General features: G+C 42.6%; 1 protein-coding gene across 1 annotated transcript in view; it reads right to left on the reverse strand.

The window, feature by feature from the left end:
• The window catches only part of LOC145395059 (uncharacterized), a 288850-nt gene that overhangs the window by 198022 nt on the left and 63651 nt on the right, over positions 1-27177 (reverse strand). The gene's annotated exons all lie outside the window — the stretch shown is intronic.

Below are 27177 nucleotides of genomic sequence, written 5' to 3' on the forward strand. Positions count from 1 at the left end.
CTAAATGAAAAGTGCGTCATCGAGGTGAAGTGGTTAATATACAATACCGCTGGCTGGGTGTTGCATATAACCGGATAAAAGCTCGTAGGCAGAGTGTAACACGAGCCACATCCCCAAGGCCGACCCCGCGCACCTGTCTCACGGCTGCATTCTAAGTGACAATGGGAACGTAACACCTCTTCCTTTGTCATTTATTTTGCATTCATTTATTATTTGCATGTTAGTTATATCGCTATTATTTGACATACATTGTGCCGCCTCTTCTTTACGGATTTATTTTGCATATGACACTTTAGTATTCTCATGTATGTTATTTATAAGGTTTTAATAATCACCGTTTTCATCAGGAGCATACAAGGGGATACTGAAGTATAGTGTGCAGTATAAATCACTAAGGGAGAAATGTTACGAAATCTCCAAAGCCACTTAAAATACTACCCTCAGTCTGACCACGCTTATACTTGGCCAGGCTGCAGTTGGGAAGGGGGGGATGAAAGGGGAAAGGTAGATAAAGGGGAAGGGAAAGGCAGGGAAGCAGATGGGGAATGGCGTGAAAGGGGAGAAGAGTAGAGGAGGAGAGAGAGGAGAGGAAGTGTGGGAAGAGGAGGGAAAAGTGGCGAGGAAGTGAGAGGAAAGAGACAGGGAAGTGTGGGGAAGAGGAGGAAGAGAAAGAAGAAGAGGTGGGAAAGAGGAGGGGCTGAGAGGGTTAGGGTAGTGAAAAGAGGTGAGGCGAACAGCAGGGAAGGAGGGAAGGGGCAGATGGGAAGGGAAGATAGAAAAAGATAATGCAAGGAGTGGACGAAGAATCAGGAAGGGCAGGGTGAGAAGGAAGGGAAGGAAGGGAAGGGAAGGGCAGGGAAGAGAGGGAAGGAAGGGAAGGGTAGGGAATGGTGGGGCAAGGAAGGAGAAGGCAGGGAAGAAAGGGTAGGTTAGGAAGGAGAAAGACAGGGAAAGGGAAGGGCATCGAGAAGAGGGAAAATGAAAGGTAGATATGGGAAAGAGCAGGCAGGGGAAGTGTATGGGGGGAGGAGAGGTAGGGGAGGGGTGGGTGGGAAAGGGAACGGGGAGAAAGGAAGGGGAAGGGAGGGCTTGGGATGGAAGAAAAGAGATGGGGAGGCCAAAGAAATGAGTGGATGGGTAGGGCATGAAACGTGTGGGGGTAAACCCAGAAGGGAAGGACAAATAAATGAGGGGAAAGAAGGGGGTCGTTACTGAATAGGGGCAAAAAGCATCCAGGGCCTCATGTCATAGCCCCCCCCTCCCCCCGCATCAGAAAACGCGACGTCAGGTGAGATGGAGTGACAGACAGGTAGATATTCGACACACTTTCCAGGAAGACTTTCTCTCGACCTCGTTCATCTCCTTAGCTGCCACATTTGACAGTGAAACACACACACACACACACACACACACACACACACACACACACACACACACACACACACACTATAAGCCATCATGAAACCCTCTTTCTTACGACGATTTTTCCATTTCATTCTTGCTATATTCATCTCCTCTGGTACAAAATGTTATGGTTAATATTGTAAAAGCAATCCTACTCTACGTCTATAACTTAACTCATTCTATGAACTAGTGAAGGAAATACCGTACATAAAATCAAGGACCAAAAATAACTTAAAAAACACACACAAGCAATCTCATACAAAAAAAAAAAAAAAAAAGAGTTAACAGAAGACGATTAAATAACAGAATGAATAAGTCAATAACCAGAAAGGGAGATAAGTATACAAAACAAAACGAATAAATAACAGAAGGAATCAATCAATAACCAGAAAGCAAGATGGGTAAACAAAACAAAGCAAAGGGACGTATCAAAGACAAGAGAAACCCCGGCAAAACAGGCTGGCGAGGTCATAGATCACAAAGAAAATAGATCACAAGAAAGCTGGTCAAAGGGGCCGGGGCTTACGTCGGAATTCGCCCGGCCAGGGGAGAGAACAATTTATTTATTTATTTATTTATTTATCATTATCATTATTAATATTATTATTATTTTATTATTATTATTATTATTACCTCCACAAACGAAACTGAAGGAAGTTATGTATTCACCAATGTTTATCCGTTTGTTTGTCCACACGATATCTCCAAAAGATCTCAGTGAATTTCAATGAAATTTTGTGGAAAGGTGGGTCATGGGCCAAGAAAGAATTGATTAAATTTGGGGGCGGATCCGGATCCTATGCATCCCGCACAATATTTCCAAAAGTTCTAAATGAATTTCAATAAAATTTTGCGGAAAAGTGGCCCATGGGTCAAGGAACAACTGATTAAATATAGAGGCGGATTCGGATCCTACGTATTTCACACAATATCTCCATTGGCGGAGGTATGCGCTCTCTGGGTGTTTTCTAGTAACTACTACTACAGTACAACTACTACCATTATGATTACAACACCACCACCACCACCATACAACCACCACCACCACCAACAACAACAAACACAACTACTACTACTACTACTCTAAACGCCAAGAAATAAATAAAGGAAGCCCTATCGCGACTCTGGTAAAATGAAGCTGGCTAAATCTCTTCCACAACTATACTATTTTTACTCTAACTTAGCCCACATACTCGACCTTTGGCAAATGATATCACGTAACTCAGTGGCAGAAACAGACAATACCACGGCTCGTCATCCTCTCCATAGCTCTTTTTAGCGAATAGCACCATACTCTTGCGTTAATTTCTCGCTACAGTTCAGAATTCATGATGGAGAGAGAGAGCAGTTTCAGGCCAAGCAAGCGTAAATACATGTTTATTTTACTTCACTCCTGCTACCGTCAGGCGATTTCGTTCAGCTCCGGGGGCCCCTCGTAGTAGCGAAGAGGTTAGGTACAGAAACACAAGTATTTTCCCAAAGTCAGACGAATACATAGCGGAAAAATCGAACCATCTGAAACACGCACTGGTAAAGCTGGGGTTTTCATTGTATTTCGCCAGTTGTACGGTTTCTTCAGACGGAGGTGGGAATCCAGTGACTCGCTCCCGTGACGTCACTATTTTTATTCATGCTGCCTCCAGACGATTTTACTAACTTACAGAAAGACCTCATCACTGAAGGGATTAAAAACAATGTCCGTTACCCTTTCCGTGAGAAAAAAAAAAAAATCATTCCGGATGCCTCCAGACGATTTTATTCCGCTTATTAAATGCCTCTTTGCTGAAGATTTAAAAAAAAAAATCTTCATTAGTTTTTCAGTACAAAGATCTAATTTCGTTCAGTTTATTTCTGCAGCCTCCAGACGAGTTTATTCAGCCTGGAAAAGGTGTTCAAACCAAACTTCATGAATAATTAAATAAGATAAGTTTTAAAAGTATATGCCTGCTACCTATACACGATTTTATTCAGTTTACGGACGACCTCTCACAGCCGAGTGGTTAATTTGCTTTTCGGTGAATTCCTCAATGGGACGTCAAAGGAATACAATAAAAAAAATACATAAATAAAAAGCCCACTCTATTAACAGCAGCCTAAAATTACTTCAAAGAGAACTAGTTTTATAAAAGTCTAGAAAAACACACACGAGTATGAAACGACGATATATATATACACAATTTTATTTATTAGTTTATAAGTACATAAACCTTGTAAGAAAGAATTCATTTTTCAACATTATTTTTTTAAAGGCCTTTGAACGTTGAGGAAACTTTAAATGGACTTTCTACAACGATCAATAGAGTCTGGGGTGAAGCAAAATATAGTTAAATATAAAAGAAGTCTGCTCGCCTCTCCTTGGTGGATTCATTGACGCTTGAGTAAGGGGTAATGAGATGACTGAGTGAGGGGTAATGAGATGACTGAGTGAGGGGTAATGAGATGACTGAGTGAGGGGTAATGAGATGCTTAAGTGAGGGGTAATGAGATGACTGAGTGAGGGGTAATGAGATGACTGAGTGAAGGGTAATGAGATGACTGAGTGAGGGGTAATGAGATGACTGAGTGAGGGGTAATGAGATGACTGAGTGAGGGGTAATGAGATGCTTAAGTGAGGGGTAATGAGATGACTGAGTGAGGGGTAATGAGATGACTGAGTGAGGGGTAATGAGATGCTTAGGTGACGGGTAATGAGATGACTGAGTGAGGGGTAATGAGATGACTGAGTGAGGGGTAATGAGATGCTTAAGTGAGGGGTAATGAGATGACTGAGTGAGGGGTAATGAGATGACTGAGTGAGGGGTAATGAGATGACTGAGTGAGGGGTAATGAGATGCTTGAGTGAGGGGTAATGAGATGACTGAGTGAGGGGTAATGAGATGATTGAGTGAGGGGTAATGAGATGACTGAGTGAGGGGTAATGAGATGACTGAGTGAGGGGTAATGAGATGCTTAAGTGAGGGGTAATGAGATGACTGAGTGAGGGGTAATGAGATGACTGAGTGAGGGGTAATGAATTGACTGAGTGAGGGGTAATAAGATGACTGAGTGAGGGGTAATGAGATGACTGAGTGAGGGGTAATGAGATGACTGGGTGAGGGGTAATGAGATGACTGGGTGAGGGGTAATGAGATGACTGAGTGAGGGGTAATGAATTGACTGAGTGAGGGGTAATGAGATGACTGAGTAAGGGGTAATGAGATGCTTAAGTGAGGGGTAATGAGATGACTGAGTGAGAGGTAATGAGATGACTGAGTGAGGGGTAATGAATTGACTGAGTGAGGGGTAATAAGATGACTGAGTGAGGGGTAATAAGATGACTGAGTGAGGGGGTATTGAAATGACTGACTGAGGGGTAATAAACAGAGTTGGCAATTATAACTCACATATGAATGACAATATGCATCTCAGTCCACACCACCACTGAAGCAACAACGAATCCAGGTATGATAAACACACAGAAGAGATAACAGCCAAGCAGAAGAGATAACACAGAGGCAGAAGAGATAACAGACAGGCAGAAGAGATAACAGACAAGCAGAAGAGATAACACAGAGGCAGAAGAGATAATAGACAGGCAGAAGAGATAACAGACAGGCAGAAGAGATAACAGACAGGCAGAAGAGATAACAGACAGGCAGATAATAGACAGGCAGAAGAGATAATAGACAGGCAGAAGAGATAGCAGACAGGCAGAAGAGATAACAGACAAGCAGAAGAGATAACACAGAGGCAGAAGAGATAATAGACAGGCAGAAGAGATAACAGACAGGCAGAAAGGATAATAGACAGGCAGAAGAGATAACAGACAGGCAGAAGGGATAATAGACAGACAGAAGATAGACAAAAGAGATAACAGACAGGCAGAAGAGATAACAGACGGGCAGAAGAGATAATAGGCGGAAGAGATAACAGACAGGAAGATGAGATGGCAGACAAAGAGCTGGTCACGTAAGAACCTGGGACGGCATCAATGTGTAGCAAGAGGTCTAGCACTTGGTACACTTGTCAACCTTGGCATAATCACACGTTAGCTGGTGGCACTGACAAGAATGAACGCAGGTGGCAAATATGAGCTGCAATAACCGAGTAACCGTGATGCATGAACGTAGGAAACTGCAGCTAGACCTCCGTTTCACACACTGTCCCAGGTTCGTGTGGCCAACTGTACATATTCTTGTCAGCATACGTCATCATAATTATACTGCTGTGTTTTTTTCTTTCTTTTTTTTATCCAAGATCAGTAACACGTTCTCAGTTTAGTTAAACAGTAGGTGAAGTCAAGTTCGAGGAAAATTCTGGCGAGTAATCAAGGAGTTATTCTCACCGAGAACTATGGCTCATTCAATTACTCTCACCCACGACTTAGTCTCTGAGTGACCAAGTTCCGTCACATGAAACAAAGCTATAGTTACAGATGTAACAAGACTGCTGTATATAATGCTTAGCCACTTCCAAACGATGGCGTGTTTTACTTGATTCTTGCTAACACCAGACGAATTTACTTATTTCAGTAAGGACCTCTATCTGTGAAGAGATCAATGAAGGCTATATCTAACCCCTGCAGTAGAAAAAATAAATCTACTCTACATAAAATCATTCCAAGATAGTAAGAACATTTATTGCTACATCCTAGTAGTGAAGGACATTGAAGCCATCTCCCTTTCCCCATTCACTTAGATGATATATTTTATTGTTTATATGGGTGATTACATTCGACTTTGACGATGCCAAGCGGAGCAGCAGGGGTTAATGTTGTACCTGGCACCACGCAACGCCTGGTGGTCTGGTGGTCTAAGGCCCTACTCGGTTCATGCACTCTCAAGTTCCAATATTACATGGGTGGCAAGAGGTTTTTCTATCTATCTATCAAATTGCCAGACGCCCTAATCCCGTAAGGGTCGGCCAAAAACAAATCGCCTCCATGTCGCCCTGTCCCCTGCCAATCATGTTTTTTCAATCATGTTTTTTGTCGTTCCCGTAATGCCACGAGGGTCGTAGGTCGGTCCTTTGCCCTAAATAATCCGGACTACTATTAGCCTTGCCTTTCAGGACCCCAGACGTCTAAGAGGTAGGAGGGAATTTTACACTGAATTGGGCGAAAAGAAAAATTATTTAATGTGTGTGTGTGTGTGTGTGTGTGTGTGTGTGTGTGTGTGTGTGTGTGTGTGTGTGTGTGTGTGTGAAAATGTTTCTCAATACCGGTACACATTCTGGTGCGCAACAAAGTGATAGTGTTGATGATGATGATAAAGAAAACAATGGCAAAACAAACAGGTGGATGAAGACACACCGTGATGGCAAAGAAGGAGGCAAAAGACAATACTGGAAGGAAAGGCTGAGAGATAATGCAATGTTCAAGCTGAGAAACAAATAATAGGGGGATTGTGAAATGCTGCAGGCTGGTGTTGAGTGGTGGCGGGGGAGGGGGAAGGGAGGAGGCGGAAAGAGAGGGGAAACCGTGAAGTAAGGAGGGAAAGTGGGTGGGATGGAACGAAATGGGAAAGAGTGAGTAGAGGGAAGTACGGGAAGAAGAATAAGAGAGTGAGGATGAGGCAGGGGAGAAAAATGAAAGAGAGAGAGAGCTTGTAAGGGGGAGACAGCAGCGCGGAAAGGAGGAAAACAAATGAATGGAGGGGATGGATGAATGAAGGGGAGAGAGGAAAAAAATATTAATATATGGGGCGGGGGAATGGACAGGGGAGGGAGAAACGAAGGGCGAGTCAGGAAGGAGGAAGAAACAGTGCTGGCAAAAGGACGAGTGTATGAGTGAGTGGAAGGGATGGGACTGTGAGGAGGATGAAGGACAGGAGAGGCAGAAGTGGTGGGTAGAGCTTAAGTGGGTGGATAGGTGAGGAGGGGAGGAGAGGAGAGTGGAGAAGAGGGTGGGACGTACAGGAAGTTTGGATAGAGAAGATGGTGTAGGTAGGGAGTGAAGGATACAGTCATGCTGTGGTGGTTGTGAGATGATCCAATGGAAAAGTAGGCAGGATAGGGAGGCAAGAAGACAGAAGGATTGAGGAGTAGGTACGGAAGCCTGATGCAAAATAGAGAATAAACTTGTTGTGGGTGGGATGGTGTGGTGGAGGGGGGATAAAGGTAAAGGTGAGTTAATAGAAGGGTGGAGTCAATCTTACCTTCAAAACATCAACAGCCTCTTACGCCACATACCACACACTAGCACCTTTATGGACTCAAGGGCTTGCTGTATCAGATGTTAAGCTATTAATAGTCCATACTATTATTACAAGCAAACACATTATAATACACACACACACACACACACACACACACAACGGCAGACGAGATCCTGCCTCCAATAATTTCGAGGACAATAATCATTCTTAGCAGAAAAATGCATCATAATCTGAAATAAACTTTTTGTCACAGATGGGAGTTCTCGTGAAGCGATGATCAAGTATTTGTGATTCTCCAGTCAGTATATCCAAAGCTTTTAAATAACAAAGCCATTCTTCTACGTCTGCAAGATACCGGTACTGCATGATGTAGGAGAAAAGGGGGGGACGGGATGAAGGAAACAGATGAAGAACAGCATGGGAAGAATGGAGGGAACAAAGGAAACAAAACAAGGGGAGGCGAGAAGGAAGAGATCAGAAACGAGAAGAGGGAGAGGGAGACATGGGAGGTAAATGGAGGGAGGAAGGTGAATAAGAATTAACGTGGGGAAGGGAAGGAAAGGGAGAAACAGTAAGAAGGATGTAGGAGGTGAGAGGCAAGGTGGTGTGGGAGAAGAGCTACAAGATGGTACGGTACGAGGGGGATTGAAACAGATGGAGGGATAAGGTAGGGGATTACAAAGTTGAAATGGGCAGAGGAAAGAAGAAGAAAGAAAAAAGGTGGATGATGGTATGACATGGACTCAGAAGATGATGTAGACATGTGCGACAGTATGTATGGTGAAACTTTCGATAGGATAAGATAGGATAGGCTTGGTACGAATGAGTTTAAAAAGAAAAGGCACAGGGTAGAAAAAAGTGGACTGAATGAGAAAGATAATTGATAGGACACGATTGAACGGAAAGGATAGGAAATGAGAACACTATTTGTATTAGTGGGTAGGGGGTTCAGGATGATGTCGACTTCGATGATAAAGGGATGGACATAGATAACAAAGATGGAGATGATGATGATGAAGAGGAAAAAGAAAAATGGGATATACAACACACAGAATGAAGGAAGAATTGGGTGAATGGGATGCTTAGAGAGAGAGAGAGAGAGAGAGAGAATAGGTGTACAGGATGCTGGGAGTGGGGAGAGGGATAGTTCCGGATGGGCTAGCTAACTAAGAGGTGACGTCAGAGCCTATCCCTTCCCTCTTATCCACCCCTCTCTCTCTCTCTCTCTCTCTCTCTCTCTCTCTCTCTCTCTCTCTCTCTCTCATTTACACTTTCGACACACTGCCTATCGCGTTCAGCTTTGACCTTTTACATTACGATACAAACACGAACAAATACTCAGGTTCAATGACTACTTTTTCTCCTCCATAACTACATTCATACTCACACCTAAACTGGACCATCCAATTAAAACCGAATTACACACAATGCCCCTGTTCTTGCTCTTGGTCAAAAGCAATTACGGGCAGAATCACACTGATGGATTCTCATATTACATTGATTTTTTTTTTTATAAAGAACAAAAAAATCGAATTCACCAAAGAAGATTACTATCAAACTTGCCAATCACCTTATGCTTTCACATCACAGTCGACATTCCACATCACAAGAAGTACTGTGTATCTATCAACTCAGCCATTTCCCTTCAATAATTTTTCATATCTTTCTATTACAGCACCATTACCAGTCTCTACTACCGTGTATATACAGTATATATACATAGCTACCTGTATATATAAATACTAAAGAAAAACAACTCCCCTATGCAAATCTCACAATATACTGGGACACACACACACACACACTACCGTGAATCAATAAAGATTTAAATCCTTTAATGTACGGCAGCCACCAGAGCCCCTTACTGAGTCTGCGGTGAGCTGGCAGGAAAACAGGTCAAGGTGAACACCCACGATGACTTTTTAAAGATTTCATTATCAACAGAGGCTTTAACTGTTGCTTCACAGAAAGACGTAAACAATGGATATCAAGCAATCTATCTATCTATATACCGACATAGCTAGACAGATCCTTGAGGGGAGGGATATTATTTAAGAAGCTCTGTCAGCCTTATGTACCGTGATGTCCGTCCCTTATTAAACTAAACGACGCTCGTTCAGATACATCACATAGTTGCTTCTTATACCCATCGTACAGCTTGAGAGACAGAAAATAAAAGAAAATACATAGATTACTAAAAAATATGTTAAATCACTATATTGTGTGAAAATCATTAACCAGTGTACGTTTTTTCTCTTATCACTGAACATGAAGCCATTCTCCACTCTCTCTACTTATCCAACTCTCTCTCTCCTTGAACTCCCCCTCTTCTCTCCAACTTCCTGTCTCCCACAACAGCACTTTTCCTCATCCTCCTTATGCCCCCTGTTTTTTTTAATTTTATCCCTTCATCATCCTCCATACTGAAAAATCATGAGAATTAAAAAAGAAAAACAGTATACAATGGAGATCTGCCAGCCTCACTTACCAAAACAAACTAAAACATCAAGACAACATCAGAAGGGGATTAAATGATGGACGGATGGAAAAATAAAAAATCTTTCATGAAAAATAAATGAAACTTTGAAAAAATATATAAATCATAATTATAACATCACAGTCTTGCAAATCTCACCACCATCCTTCCACCACCACCTCCACGTCACCATTCCCCATCTCCCTAAGCTGGTGATAAGGAGAGAGAGAGAGAGAGAGAGAGAGAGAGAGAGAAATGGACGGAGGGAGACAGGAGGGGAGAGAGGAGATAAGGGGAGAGAAAGGAGGCGGGAAAGATGGAAGGAGGGAGACACTGGAGAGAGAATGAGACAAGAAATGGAAAAGGAGGAAAATGGATAGAGGGAGGAGGAGAAACGGAAGGATGCAAGAGATGGAAGGGAGACAGAAGAAGCAAGGAGAGTGGGAAGAGAGACGAGAGGAGGGACAGTAAAGGGAAGGAGTAGAGAGACGGAGGAAAAGATGGTGGAGGGGGAGGGAAAGGGAGACGGGAGGAGGAAGGCAGAAGGGAGAGAGTGGAGGTGGCGACTGGTAAGGGAAACAGAGGTGAAGGAAGACCAAAACGAGAAAAGAAGAAGGAGGAGGAGGAGGAGGAGGAGGAGAAGGGAGAAAGGAGGAGGAGAAGGAGGAGGAGGGAGAAAGGAGGAGGAGGGAGAAAGGAGGAGGAGAAGGAGGAGGAGGGAGAAAGGAGGAGGAGGAGGAGGAGGAGGAGGAGGAGGAGGAGGAGGAGGAGGAGGAGGAGAAGGAGGAGGGAAAAAGGAGGAGGAGGAGGGAGAAAGGAGGAGGAGGAGGAGGGAGAAAGGAGGAGGAGGAGGGAGGGAGGAAGAAGAAAGGAGGAGGAGGGAGGAAGAAGAAAGAGGAGGAGAAAGGTAGGGGGGGTGAAGAAGTCTGGGAAATGAGTATGCGGAAATGACGAGGAGGTGCGCGGGTGGCGGGAGGGAGGGGAATCTGGAGTGAACTGGCGGAATTCTGAAGTGAGAGCAATGAGAGAGGGAAGGAAGGAAGGAAGGAAGGAAGGAAGGAAGGATGGAAGGAAGGAAGGAAGGAATGAAAGAAGGAAGGAAGGAATGAAAGAAGGAAGGATAGAAGGAAAGAAGGAAGGATGGATGGTTGGAAGGAAGGTTGGAATTACGGAAGGAAGGACGAAGAGGAGACAAAAGGGAATGCGGGAGAAAAGGAAGGACGGTGAGAAGTACGGGGGGAGATAGGGAAGGGAGGAGGGAGGAGAGGGAGAAGAACGGAAGGGAAAGTGGAAGGAAGAGAAGGAGCGAAACGAAGTATGGGAAGGAGGGAAGAAAAATGGGAGGGAGAAGAAAGAAGGGATGGAAGGGAAGAAAGACAGAAAGGAGTAAAAGCTTAAAATTCTGGAAAGTAGGAAGAATAAGAGCAATGGAAGGCGGACGACAGGGTGGGAGGGAAAAAGAAAAGATGAAATATAATGGAACGCGAGAAATGGAGGGATGGTGGGTAGTACGAAAGGAAAGACTGGAAAGGAAGGGGGGAAAGGTGAGGAGGGAAAAGTGAGACGAGAAGGTGAGTGGATGTAAAGGATGGGAAGGAAGGTAAGAAGGGATGGAGAGAAGGCAGGGAGGGATGGAGGGAAGGAGGGGGTGAGAATGAAGAATACTGGGAAGGAAGGTAGAGAGGAAAGAAGAGAAGAGTGAGGAGGGAGACTGAATATGAAGGAAGGGAAGGAAAGGGCGGAAAATAAAATACGAAAGACAGAAGGAAGGAAAAATCGGGAAAAAAAGATTCGAGATGGAAGAAAGGAGCAATACACGAAAACGAGAAAGAAGGTAAGTTTGAGAGCAAAAGGAATGAAAAGAGGAAGAAAAGAATGAGGAAGGACGAAACGAAGGGAAGAAATGATAAAGGAAGGAAGAAAGGAGGAGAATTGATGAAGGAAGGAAGAAAGGAGGAGAATTGATGAAGGAAGGAAGAAAGGAGGAGAACTGATGAAGGAAGGAAGAAAGGATGGGAAAAGATGAAGTAAGGATGAACTGATGAAGGATGGAAGGATGAAAGGATTGAATGCAAGAATAGGAGGAAGGAAAGAAGGAAGGAAAGTAAGGAAGAAATGCTGAGGTGAATGGCTGGCTGGTGGGAATGTGGAGTAAACTTGTGGAATTTCTGGGAGGGAGGGAGGAAGGGAGGGAGGGAGGAAAGAAGTTAGGAAGGAAAAAGAATGAATGAAGGAATTAAGGAAGGTCGGAAGGAAAGTAGGTATGTGATGGAAAGAATATGAAGGAAAAGAGGTAAGATAAAGGAGCTAAGAAAGGAAATGGGGAAGAGAGGGAAGGAAGAAGACGGAAGAATAAGGAATGGAGAGAGTGAGAGAGAAAGTAGAAGGGAGAGGAAAATTCCTGGCCGGGAAAGGAATGAGAAGACTGTGCTTGGAGGGGGAGGGAGGGAGGGAGGGGCTGAGAGAGAGAGAGGAGGAGAAGAGGGAAGAGAAAGGAAGAGGAAATTACGGAAAAAAGACGGAAAATAATAAGGAGAGAGCAAGAAGGAGTAAAGAGGAAGAAAAAGGTATGGAAGAAGAAAAAAGTATAGAATGTGGAAGGAGGGGCAAAAAGAGAGGAAGGTGTAAAATAAGGGAAAAAAAAAAAAAGGCGATTTCCTGGTGGAAGAAGAGAGAAAGGAAGGAAAGCATAAAAAAGAAGGTAAGAAGAAAGAATGAAAGTAAAGAGAAACGTCAGTAGAACAAGAAAAGAGATTACGAAGGAAGGAAGGTAGGCAGAAAGGCAGATATGTCGACAGTATAGCCGTAGGTGGTAGGTAGCGAGTAGACAGGCAGGTTGGTATGAAATTTAAGCAGGTAGAGTAGATAGCTTAAGTGTATGGCAGGTGGATTGGTAAGTAGTAGAAGTAGATTAGAAAGTGGATAGGCTAAGTGTGTGGGTAGTTAACTTACGGGTTCCACGCCATATACGGACCTGTTCGCTAAGTAAAAAGGTGTGTAGGAAGACAGGTAGGCACGGGTATGTAGGTGAGAGAACATTAATAAAACCCTCACTACTAATAAGACAGCCAGGTGAGAGCAGAAATAAAGGTAAGACATCCAGGTGAGAGCAGAAATAAAGTCCTCACTACTAATAAGACATCCAGGTGAGAGCAGAAATAAAGGTAAGACATCCAGGTGAGAGCAGAAATAAAGCTCTCACTACTAATAACACATCCAGGTGAGAGCAGAAATAAAACCCTCACTACTAATAAAGCATCCAGGTAACAGCATAAATAAAAACCCTCACTACTAATAACACATCCAGGTGAGAGCATAAATAAAATCATCACTATTAATATGACATCCACAGACATTATCCAGGCTATCTCAGACGATTTTAAAACAGCTGGGAGAAATCGCAAATCGCGGGTTAAAAATCACGTACCCTACACCCTTCTTATGTAGTTTATTTGATCTCACACCAGACGATTTTCCTCATCTAAGAGACCAGACGCTTCTTTAAGTCAAATATTTATAAGAAACTCGATATGCTTCTCAAATTAACTCAGGTTCAGATGAGAGAAATTCAAGTACTGTTAGTCAAACGGTTGGCTCCTCCTCGATTCTCTCTCTCTCTCTCTCTCCCTTGCGTCAGACGACTTTATTTAGCTCTGGGAATCCTGCTGGTAGTAAAGGGTTTGAGAGAGAGAGAGAGAGAGAGAGAGAGAGAGAGAGAGAGAGAGAGAGAGAGAGAGGACTAATTAAGTATACGAGTGTTGAAGCGGTTGGCAGGGGAGAAAGTGTGTAAGTAGGTAGGCAGTTGCGTAGTCATTAAAGATTGAAAGATGGTTGGACAGCTTGTTTGCATGGGTATAGAAACACACACACACACACACACACACACACACACACACACACACACACACACACACACACCTAGGTAAGTCGATGAATGGATGAATACGCAGGTGGATGAGTGCAAAAAAGATAAATAAATTAATGGGTGAGAAAGTAGGTAGATAGGCAGGTAGGAAGATAAGCAAGTAGAAAGGTTAGTAGCTAATGCCGGGGTGGGTGAGTAGGTGGGTGGATGACTGGACACAAAGGTAGATGGGTGAGTAGGCAAGTAGGTTAGCAGAAAAGTACGAGTCAGGTAATAATGGCAAGTACTAAGTAACGCAGGTATGCAAGCACTAACGTAGATAAGTAGGACGGTAGCCAGTAAGATATATATGTATGTATGTATGTATATATGTATGTATATATGTACCTATGTATGTATGCAGGTAGGTAGACAGGAAAGTAAGCGGTAGCGTAGGTAGGCAGGCAGGCAGTAAGGTAGGTAGGTAGGAACGTAGGTAGTAGCCAGGCAGTAAGGTAGGTATGTAGGGAGGAAGAAGGGTGACTAAGAAGATGTGTGAGTAAGCATGTAATCGTCAGTGTGAAGGTAAAACAGAGAGGTAACTGCATGTGGTAGAGTGAGCGGAAGTAAGCGTGGGAGGACAGTGTGTGTGGCAAGGCAGGAATGCGGTGAACACACAACAATTTTGACGCATGACGTGGCTAGGCAGAGAGGAGGGGGGAGGCAGAGTAGGTGGGCCAGGTTAGGCAAGCAAGTTATTAATCTGAAAACGAAAAGCAGGTAGATATGGCAGGCTTGTAATTAAACTAGACATATAATTTCAATGTAGCTTTCAGATGACTAGGCAGAAAGAGAGGCAGAGTAGGGCAGGTAAGGCGAGTGTGGTGTCAGTCGGAGGAAGTACGCCAGGTGAGGTAAATGAAGTATTAGGCTGGCGGGGTGATTACTTTGGGACAGGTAGGCAGGACACGTGAACATGTAGGTAAGCATAGTACTGTGTAGGATAAGCAAATGGGCATACAGTAAAGCAAATGAAGTGTTGGGCAAGCTGGGAATTAATACCTTCAACCCCTAGACGTCTTTCCGTCTTTCATAATACAGGCACAATATAAGAAGACAGACGACTTCATGCTGATGGGGGTATATTCCTTCAGTGGGATTTATTTTATGTAGATTATATATATTACAAATATAGACAGATAAATACCTAGACAGAGACATGTAGTGTATATATATTCAGAGACAGGTAGTGTATATACCATAAACGAGGTCAACACTGGTGTTCATATTCCCTAACGTAACAAGACATTATGTCAGTCATGGTCCATCTTCTAGGCTCTGTAGACATGGGTACCGCATCAAAAAAGAATCGAGTAATTAAGAGACAAAACGAATACGAAACTGTTGCTGACCATTAGTCGGCGTGCTTTTTCAGCATATGACAAGTAAGTCTCTCTCTCGCTCTCATGTGTGTGTGTGTGTGTGTGTGTGTGTGTGTGTGTGTGTGTGTGTGTGTGTGTGTGTGTGTGTGTGTGTGTGTGGTATATGAGAGACGGGGGCGTGAGCTAGGAGCAGGGGACAGGGTGACATGGAGGCAATTTGTTTGTGGCCACCCCTCACGGGATTAGGCTAAGGCGTCTGACAATATATATATATATATATATATATATATATATATATATATATATATATATATATATATATATATATATATATATAGTCGCCAGCATAGAAGAATCAATAAAAAAGAATCAAAGAGAAAATCAGACTGGGAATCCCAGCAGCGAGACAAACACAGCAGGAGAGAGGAGGTGGAGGAGGAGGACGGGGGCAAGCAATTACGTATGTAGATCAGCGGGTAAACGCTGTGGGAGGAAGGTAGGCCGGTGGGAGGTCAGACTAGCAAGTAGGTAGGGAAGGCTCAGGGGAATGTGGGAAATATGCGGCCTATATATTTCAGGCGTACAGGGAAAAGAGAGAAGAATGAGAAGGGAAAGGCACAGAAATGATGGAAGGGGAAGAAGTTAAAGGTTGGCGAAGGGAAAAGACGAGAAGGAAAAGATAGGGAAAAGTTATGGAAAGGGACTGAGTGTCAAAGAGAAAGAGTAGGAGAAAGGAAGAGGTGAGAAGGGAAAGAGAGAGAGAGGAAAGAAAACTTTGGAATGGGGGAGAGGACAAGAAGAAACACTTCATGGGTAAAGGGGAAGAAACGGAGAGGGGGAAGGAATGAAGGAACAAGAAAAAGGAAGGGATGAGCAGGGAAAAAGAGATTTTTAAAAATGGTGATAAGAGAAAAGGTGACAGAGAAATTACTTATGGAGAGGATGAAACAAAGAAAGGAGAGAGAGAGAGAGAGAGAAAGAGAGAGAGAGAAAGAGAGAGAGAGAGAGAGAAAGAGAGAGAGAGAGAGAGAGAGAGAGAGGGTATTATTATTATTATTATTATTATTATTATTATTATTATTATTATTCAAGAAACTGAAGGCGAAAATGGACGAATGGGAAGGAAAGAAGATGCACACAGGCGAGTAAATGTTAGAAGGGGCAGCAAAAAGGAAAGGAAGCAAATGGAAAGAAAATAAGAAAGAAAATAAAGGGAACGAAAAGAAAACAAAAGGAAAAGATAGGGAAAGAAAAGAAACCGAGGAAATCTAACCAATATATGAGTATTTCGTGACGTTTGGAGAGTACAAACTGAAAGGAAGAAATGGGAAGGTAATGACAGTGAGGCAGGAGAGAGTAAGAGACCGAAGGGCATGAGAGAATGAAACTGGATGATATGGGAAGGAAATGGACAAGGAGAAAGGAAGAAATGGGAAGGAAAAGCATAAGGAGAAAGGAAGAGATGGAAAGGAAGACAGGAATGCAGGAGAAAAAACGAGACAAAAAGGGATGAGAAAATTTGGACGAGACGGGAAGACTGACAAAGGGAAGAAAGGGGGAAGAAAGGGGGCGAAAAAGGGTGAAAACAGGGAGATAAGGTGGGTGGGGTAAAAATAAGGATCTGGTAAATACTGTGTGGGGAAGGTTGGCTGATGGAGGGACAGATTGGTATGTAGGTTAGAAGGACTTACGAGACTGTGGAAAAAATGCGATCTAAGTATTTCGTGAGGCTCAGGGGGAAACAGCAGGAGAAAAGGGGAGATGGGAGGGAAAGGAAGAAGAAGTGAGGGAAACCAGGCGAAAAGAGGATACGGGAAGAGAAGAAGAATGATGTGATGAAAAGCAGGAGGAGATGGGAAGGGAAGAAGAAAGAAGTGAGGAGGAGCAGTGGAAAAGAAGAAATAGGAAGGGAAGGAGGAAAAAATCGAGAGATAATGAGTGACAATAAAATATTCCATGGATAGGGGAAGAAACGAGGGAAAAAAGGAAGAAAAGAAGACATATAGGAGGGTGGGAATGTGAAAGGAGGGGAAAGGGGAAGAAAGGGAATGAGAAAGGAGGTGAAAAGGGATGAGAGGGAATGAATGAGGGAAAAAAGGAGGAGAGGTAGAGGAAAAAAAAAAAAGAATATTAAACAGAGGAAGAAAATGGGGAAGAAAATGGACCGAGAAGGTAGGCCGGGAAGAGGACAGAGTGGTAAGTAGGGAAGGAGGACTGCGGGGAATGTGGGAAAAATGTGACCTATATATTTCGTCAGTCTGAGTGAGAAAAGAGGGAAGAAAGATGGGGGTGGGAACGTTACGAGAGAGGTGATAGGAACGAAGGGCAAGGAAAGCAAAACAGAAATACAGAGGAAGCAGAATAAGAGAAATAACTGAGGAAGAAAATGGGAGAAGATGAAGAAAATGGGAGATGATAAAGACCCAGAATGTAGCAGGAAATTATAAAAGAAAAGAAAACAAGGGGTTACCATGACAAACTGCTAAATTTACATCCAATTATTTCCTTCCCCAGTTCCTTTCTTCACAACCATTACTCTCTCGTCAATTTTATCCCTTCAGGTCTGTAATGTACGTAATTCATTCGTGCTACGGTACTACAGAAGATTTTTACTGAAGTTAGAACAGGCTTTCCATAGTAAAGGAATTAATGATGGCTATATCTTACGTCACCAGTTCGAAAAGTCGCCCAAAAGAGGAATAAAACCATCAAGTGGGAGCAATAACAGAACATAAAATACGCCATAAGTGAAATGGTAACACACACACACACACACACACACACACACACACACACACACACACACACACACACACACACACACACACACACAATCACTTCATTATCACGTGGATCGGCCTTTCGTCAAGCTTTCTCCCCTCTTCTTCCTGACTACACAATGGATTAGTGGTTCAGGGTACGGCGGTCCACTTGACTCCGGCCCTCGTTACACGGAGATAGGATAGGAGGCTTCGTAACACCTCTTCCTTAGCGATTTATTCTGTACACTATGTCGTGGCACCTCTTCCTAACCGATGTGTCCTGTATATTACACTGCAACGTGGCACCTCTTCACATCACACTTCAACGTAGCACCCCTTCCTAACCGATTTATTCTGTACAGTACACTTTCAACGTAGCGGCTCTTCCTAACCGATTAAGTCTACACATAACACTTCAATGTCCTTTGGTATGTTAAATGATGTAAAATATGTCTATGGTAAAACGAATCAGATAACATACAAGAAATTTTTTTAGATATATTACAACTATGGATTATTCTGATGCAAACAATCAGGGAATATGGGTCCACGTAATGAGAGAGAGAGAGAGAGAGAGAGAGAGAGAGAGAGAGAGAGAGAGAGACCTATTTTTGACATTATTTCTCACGGTCACCTGTATCACGTCACTGAATAAAAAATGGGACACACGGAACGCTGACTCAACAAAACTAAATATTCTAATCCCAACTTCTACCCCGACCTACAAGAACGAACAAATCTTCGTCTGAATATGGATTAGGTAGCATAGGTGGCTTCGTAAAACCTCTTCCTTAGCGATTTATTATGCATATTACAACTAATCCTTCTCTCGGATGTAGATTAATCGTTTCAGTATCGACACATTTGGCTTCAACAACTTAAAGGCGATGGTAAGAGGTGATGGGCGGAATGAATCACTAGGAGGAATGTGTTACGGAATTCTGTCACGTTGAATTCGAGGCCATGACCGAGCTCTGCGTAACGAAGGGCATAAAAACAAGGTGAAAAGCAGTGTTCATGAATAATTAACTCCATCACTCCAGCTCTAAGGACTTTAACCAAGAGGTGCGTTTTAATTTAACTACTTCTCTCTCTCTCTCTCTCTCTCTCTCTCTCTCTCTCTCTCTCTCTTTTCTAAGTGGCAGTAGATACAGATTAATACAATACTGAAGTCTTTCCTGGTGTTTAAGGGAGGCTGGAGATGAACGGGGATTAGGGGAAGAATTGAAATAGGAATGAGACTGAAAAGAAGAGGCTAAAGAAACAAGGACTGGAAGAAGAGATATACGGTAAAGATAAATATTGCTATACCTCGTGTCCTCATCCCATCCTTCAGTTGAATTATAGGACAAAATTGTGTGTGTGTGTGTGTGTGTGTGTGTCTGTATGTATCTATATCTTCGTGTGTGTGTGTGTGTGTGTGTGTGTGTGTGTGTGTGTGAGAGAGAGAGAGAGAGAGATGGGGGGGAGTGCAGTGGAGAGGAAGGAAGGACGATGAGTAATACAACCAAAATCAGTCAAGGCAACCAAAATGGGTTACACAGTTGATCCTCCCTTTCCTCTCCTACACACACACACACACACACACACACACACACACACACACACACACACACACACACATTAATTCATTCACCCACTTACAAACTTAAGCAGCACCACTTCACTCATATACACACCCTCACGCAATTCACACACATTCAACCTCACTTACTCACACCGAGAAACTGATTTACAACCCCTTACTCACTCATTCATAAACCTTACCCACTCCCCTCCACTCGCTTACTCACCAATTCAGAAAACTGGTTACACACACACACACACACACACACACACACACACACACACACACACACACACACACACACACACACACACACGCACATACACACACACACAGCAACACACGAGTATCTCAAATCCTGCACACAACTACAACTAGGCACACACACACACACACACACACACACACACACACACACACACACACACACACACACACACACAGCAACACACGAGTACCTCAAATTCTGCACACAACTACAACTAGGCACACACACACACACACACACACACACACACACACACACACACACACATTCATTCACAATCTAATAGTCGCCTACTTATAATAAAAATAAGCTGTAACACTGAAGGCAATTACTATAACAATCTCATACATAGTTAACAATATCATGTACAGATACGGCATTTAAATACACTAATTAGGTCGTTACCTCAACAATATTATACTGTACGTAATTCTCTCTCTCTCTCTCTCTCTCTCTCTCTCTGTATGTAGGATGCTGTTTCGTACTTTTTTTTTTTTTGTCAGTCCGGCGTATTACCAGAAGGATGGAGAGAGAGAGAGAGAGAGAGAGAGAGAGAGAGAGAGAGAGAGAGAGAGAGAGTAGGGGGGAGGCGCGTGGGAAAATAAAAGAAAAAAGCGAGTTGGAAGTTGTACAAGAGAAAAAAATCCAACTCTGTCCAATATAATGTTCGTGAATAATGGATATCTGTAAGTCATTTTAAAAAAAACTCAATAAGAAAAAGGAAAAATGCTCATAACAGAACGAAAGAAATCTCAAAATGAAAGAAAAGACTCATAAAAGAAAACCATGAAAAATATACGCTAAACAAAACGGAAAATTACCTCGAAAATGAAAAAAAGCTCAAAAAAAAAAAAAAAAAAAACTTACATGAACGGAAAATGGGGTAGAAGGGGAAGACGGAAATGGAGAGAAACACACACACACACACACACACACACACACACAGACTAAGAGGTATGAGGCAAGAGAAAGAAGATTAGGAACGGAAAGGAGACACGAGAAAGAAAATTAAGCGAAAAGGAGAGAAAAAAAAAAATCTGTGAGCAAGAATAGGCCGGGGAGAATATGCAAATGAGGGAAAGTAACAACACACCGCGGGGATGGTGGATGAATAACAATTGAGAGAGAGAGAGAGAGAGAGAGACGGAGGGGGCGGCGGGAAGAGGAGGAGGAAGACAGAAGAAGCCAGGTAGACGGAAGAGGAAGCTAAACAAGGAAGGAAAAGGTCAATAAAGGAAGAATAGTAACGAGGATGAGGAAGCAATGGCGCAGGAATGGCAGTATTAACGACTTCAGTACGACGACGCCTTTTTATCTATCTATATACCTTATCTATCTACCTATTCATTTTGCTGTTAAAGACAATTTTTACTCAGTTTACGAGAGCTCCCTTGTAGAGATGAAGTTTATGTGGCATTTTAAAACTGTATTATTGGTGTTGCTAAACGATTTTACTTGGGTGTGTAAAGCCCCCAGTAGAGGAGTTATTGGGTATACAGATAGACAGACAGATAGATAGAAAGACAGACAGATAAATAAACAGATATAGACAGATTTTAGAGAGGGAAGATAGGGACTGTTTATAATCTTTCCCCACGAGAGATCCTTTCTGGGTTAACCACCGGGAAATGAGATTGAAGCAAGAAAAACACAGACACCATATATCAGCGTAAAATAAATAAATATATAAACAAATAAATGAGCAAGTTCGAAGAAAGAAATACAGGAAAGTTGCAGGTACGTTAAAATAACATATAAAAAGTTATGAAAAACGATACGAAGGATCAGGAAGACATGAAGATAACGAAAGAAATATGAGTTAGAGAAATAAAGGACCAAAGAAAATATATATATTTTTTTTTGTGAAAGACAACAAAACCCACAAAAGAAGGAAAGAACAAAACACAAAAAAATGTATATACTGAACGGGAAGCAGAAAATCAGGAAAAGAGAGAAGGACCAAAGTAAATACTAGAAAAAAGGCGGGAAAACAACATTTGGAGCAAAGAAAATACGACTAGAAGAAAAAGAAAGAGAGAAAGATCAGGGAAAAGAGAAAATAAGATGCAAAGAAAATGCTAAGAAAACGGAAAAACGAGGGAAAAGAGACTATAATTAGCAAAGAAAATAGTACAAGAAAAATAGGAAAATGAGGGAAAAGAGAAAATAATGAGCAAAGAAAATACTAGAAGAGAAAAAGGAAAATGGGGGAAAAGAAAATAAGGAGGTATGACAAGAAAATACAAGTGGCAGGTAAAAGATGCCGTACAAGTGGAGAAGACTGTGACCTGACCTGCGACAGCCACAAAAGGTCACCCCCACACCAGCCACCACTCTCTCTCACTCTCCTCTCCCTTTCAGGCCTCTTCTCTCCCTCCCATGCTTCTTTATCTGTCTGTCTCCCTAGTTATGTATCTATCTGTCGAGTAGGTTTGTCTATCAGTATAAATCTCTCTCTCTCTCTCTCTCTCTCTCTCTCTCTGTCTTTCCCCTACCTATATTTCTACAGCCAGACGCCTTAATCCCAGGTGTGGCCACAAACAAACCGCCTTGTACCCAAATTCTATCCTTGGCATATGAAAACAACGCTTCAATACTTTCTGCTTGATACTTCTTGTTCTCGGAGAAACCTTTAATTATAACCCTCTCTACGCCCATACCGTCCAATCTACAACGTCCAAGGTAGACTCCTCGATGCGTGCTTACTTTCGTCTTGTTCTCAGTGATGTTCTCAGTGACATTTTATTAACAATTTCACCAGTACCTGAATATACAAAACGCTCCTCATCTTCCTCCCTATCCCTCCCACATTCCCGAAAAAACAGAGGATGGTGCACTACAGGAGAAAGGCAACTTCAGCCCGCAGTCCACTACGTCGTCGTCGTCCTCCTCCTCCTCATACTACTACTACTACTACTACTACCACCACTACTACTACCACCACTACTACTCTGGTGATGTATTTATCGTCTAAGGATGCAATGACAATACCAAGGACGCTACCATCATATGAGGGGATTTACTGAGAATGTTTCCAACCCCTGCATAACCAAAGAACTTCCCTATATATATAAAGTCCTTTGGTAATAATTCATAATAATAATAATAATAATAATAATAATAATAATAATAATACCATCACCATACTCAAAGCGTTATACATTCATTCCATACGTTATTCCCTCTTTTTTCATATCTTTCACCGTCTCTCCTTCTTATTCACCCCTATACTCCCCGCCCTTCCTGTTACTGCCACGCTTCCTTCAATCGGTATTCAAGACATCAGGCGGAACACACTGCCTTTCAATCTGCTTTCCTTCTTCCTTCCCTCCCATACTGCTTTCCATAATCTTCGTCTATTTCTTATTCCTCTTTCCATCCTCTTCCTCTCTCCTTCTTTTTCCTTCGCGCTGCTTTGGCTCTACTCTTGCAATCTGCCATCCTTCTTCCTTCCCTCCCATTCCCATAATCTTCCTCTATTTCTTATTCCTCTCTCTTTCCTCCTCCTTTGGGTTGTTACGCCTCTACTTAACTCTCACCTCTACATTCTCCCTCCTTCCTGTTGCATCCATGTTTCCTTCAATCAGTATTCAGGACATTTAGTGAAATTCCCTTGGTTTTCATGCCGCCTTCCTTCTTCCTTCCCCTTCAATACCTTGCTCCATTATCTTTCTGTATCCTTCCTTCCCCCCTCCATTCTCTCCTCCTATAATTCTTTTTTCCTTCGTTCCTCTACTTCCTGCCATATTCTTCTTTCGGTCTTCCTTCTATTCTCTTCCTTCCTTTTTACTTCAACTACCCCTGTCTATTTGTTCTTTCCTCTTTCTTCCCCTAAATTCTTTAATTCCCTTCCTTCTCCCTTTCCTTTTCTTCTCATCATTCCTTTTCCTTACCCCTGTCTATTTCCTTCTTCCACCCTTCCTTCTTCTACCTTCTTCCATTCCCTTTCTTCCTTCTCGTATCTTCCACTATTTTCCTCTTTCACTCTTCTTTCTCCGACCTCCTTCCATCTTCCTTCACGTACCTCCTCCCATTTTCTTCTTTCACTCTTCCTTCCCCTACATTCTTCAGTTCTCTATCTCCCTACTTCCTTCACCCACCTCGTTCCATTCCCACCGTCTACACTTCTTGTCTCCATTTCTCTACTCTCCATTCTCCTCCTCTTCCCTTCGTCCTCCTCATTAAATCTCTCTCTCTCTCTCTCTCTCTCTCTCTCTCTCCTATCGATCCGGCTGTCTATCTGTGGGTTTAGTTTGTCATTCCGCCTGTCTGTCTCTGTCAAGCTCTTCCTCTCTACATTTTCTGTCTCCTTAACCTCTTTCTCAACAGCCTGCCTCACGCCCGTCTCTCTCTCTCTCTCTCTCTCTCTCTCTCTCTCTCTCTCTCTCTCTCTCTCTCCCTCTCCCTCTCTCACAAATGCTGGGAGACAGTTCCGTTTGTATACTCAGCTTGGTAGAATAAGCGACCCCCGGTTTGTTTACATACGAAATCCCGCCAAAACCAACTTAGTACATCCTGAGGAAGGGATGTGAACTGCGGCAGACAGTCTCACGGTTATCTCCTGCTCTTTCTAACTTTTTCTCAACTTTCTCTTACTAACTTACTTTTGTACCATGCTATTTCACCCAGGCAGTCACTTAGTTATCCTGTTCTCGTACTAACCTTTTCTCACTAGCTTTCTTTACTAACACACTGACCGACTGACTGACTGACTGGCTGGCTGACTTACTGGCTTACTGACTGACTAACTAACTTCTGTACCGCAGTGTTTCATGTCAGCCAGTCAGTCTAGCTATTTCCATATTTTTACTAAGTTTCTCCTAATTTTCTTCTACTATTTATATACCTAATTTGTGTACCATGGTGTTCCAAGCCAACCCAGTCAGTCTCTCTTTCATTTCCTAACCCTTTCCTTAATCATTTTCTTTTACTAAATAAATAAATAACTGGGGTAACTAACTAACTAACTTCTGTATATGCTATTTCACTCAAATACGCCTATAATTACCTGAATACTGAACTATATTTTCCGAGTTTTTGCGAGATTTCTCTGGGGGAAAACGGAAGACACAATCCCCAATTAGGCCCATTTCTTTCACCTAACCAAGATCCCAAACTCTTTTTCATTTTTCTCTCTCTTTCTGATACAAAAACAGTAAGGACGGTGGTATGATGGTGCTGTCTGTTTGTTAATAAAAAATAATAATAATAATAATAAAATCTAGCAACAACATTTTGATGGATGTGAACCAGCCAGCCAGGTTTAGCGGTGGTCTCTAGGAACCGGTCGTGGATGTGATCGAAAGCGGATTATGGCGGTGGTCTGGTCACTTTCGCTAATAATATGGGCCTTTTAGCATTCACCACCCCTAGACCTAACTGGATCATCACCATCATCATCATCATTCATCACTAGCAACAGTATCAGCAGAAGTTGCATTTATCGTATCATCACCACCGCCGCTACCATCATCATCATCATCATCATCGTCACCAGCAGTAACAATAGCATTTATCGTATTATCACCACCGCCGTTGCCATCATCATCATCATCATCATCATCATCACCATTAACATAAAGACGAGTATCATCATCATCAAGTCACCACCAAAACCAAGACGAGTAGCATCTTTATCATCATATCATCACCATCATCATTACCATTAACATAAAGACGAATGCCATCATCATCATCATCAGCATCATCGTATCACCACCAAAACTAAAACGAGCAGCATCAATCATCACCACTAGCATCATCATCATCATCATCATCCAATGTCCCGCTACGATATCGAGTGTTCAAACGATTTACTCTGTATTTTTTATTTTATTTAATTATTTTTTTGTTAGCTGGTCTGTGCAACCTTCTGGTCGGTGTCTACCCATTATAGCCTAACTCTATCTACCACATATCTACCGCAACTCTCTCTCTCTCTCTCTCTCTCTCTCTCTCTCTCTCTCTCTCTCTCTCATGATCTTTTTAGTGTAATTAATCAGTCAATCAATATCTCTCCCCATGATCTTTTTAATCTCTCTCTCTCTCTCTCTCTCTAAGCAGATTATTACGTATGTCCCTTTTAGCATTCTCACTCCTTAAGCCTATATGGAGCTTTCACATGGTTGATATGTATAGAAATTTATTGGGCTGTCTGTATGTCTATCTTGTATCTATTTAGGAGTTGACAGGGGATTTTTTAAGTCTATCTGTGGCTATCATATCTATCTATCTTATCTATTTGCCTAACGTACAGTCTCATTCAATAACACCCTTACACTTCTGACTTCCGGAAGAGAGAGAGAGAGAGAGAGAGAAATACCACCCATATACTTAGCACTCAATACCTTCAGAATATCTCATTAGCCTAACACATTTCACACGATTTCCACCTCTTTATGCTGCACCCTCTGGTTCACTCTTGCTACTAGCTGGCAAATCTTACTCTATTCCAGCAAGACTTTCAATATGGAGGTGTGAACTCTTGCCCTCAATAAACCCTTTAGTACATGGGCGTTCTCCTGATACGAATAACATTGATGGTTGGACGAAGGAAATATGACGACAATGAATAAGAAGGGTTAAAGCACTTCTGACCTATTCTGCAACTATCTTCTATTCTTGTCTACATCTCTGTCTGTCAATGTCTATCTGTGAACTTAGCTAGATGGTGACAAACACACCTATCTATCTGCCTACCATTCCTCTATCTATCCATCTATTTATCTATCTACCTGCCAAAATATCAATAATCTAACTACGAATTTCACTAATAAATCCCAACTCTCACCAAACCCTCGAAGATAATTCATACGATATATTAAAAGCTTCTTATATCATTTCGTCAACTTCCACCTCCATCACATTGGTCATCCTATTAGTTACACAGAGATGAAAAAGAGAAAGGTGTGTGTGTGTGTGTGTGTGTGTGTGTGTGTGTGTGTGTGTGTGTGTGTGTGTGTGTGTGTGTGTGTGTGTGTGTGTGTGTGTGTGTGTGTGTGTGTGTGTGTGTGTGAGAGAGAGAGAGAGAGAGAGAGAGAGAGAGAGAGAGAGAGAGAGAGAGAGAGAGAGAGAGAAATGCCAGACAGGGCCGAAAATCACAGCTCAGCGAAAATACCCCCCAATGGGCCAACGTGCCAACCCTTTTATGTCCCCCCCCTTCTCTCTCTCTCTCTCTCTCTCTCTCCGCCTATTCCTCCTTACACCTCCTTCTACTGCCCTCACCATTCCTCTCTCTCTCTCTCTCTCTCTCTCTTTATTCCTCCTTACATCTTCTACTGTCCTCACCACTCCTCTCTCTCTCTCTCTCTCGGCCAAGTTGGGGCATAACAACTTTCTCC

Source organism: Coenobita brevimanus, chromosome 29 (assembly GCF_032717465.1).
Source record: "Coenobita brevimanus isolate Jiangsu-jjx chromosome 29, ASM3271746v2, whole genome shotgun sequence".
Taxonomy (NCBI): Eukaryota; Metazoa; Arthropoda; class Malacostraca; order Decapoda; family Coenobitidae; genus Coenobita; species Coenobita brevimanus.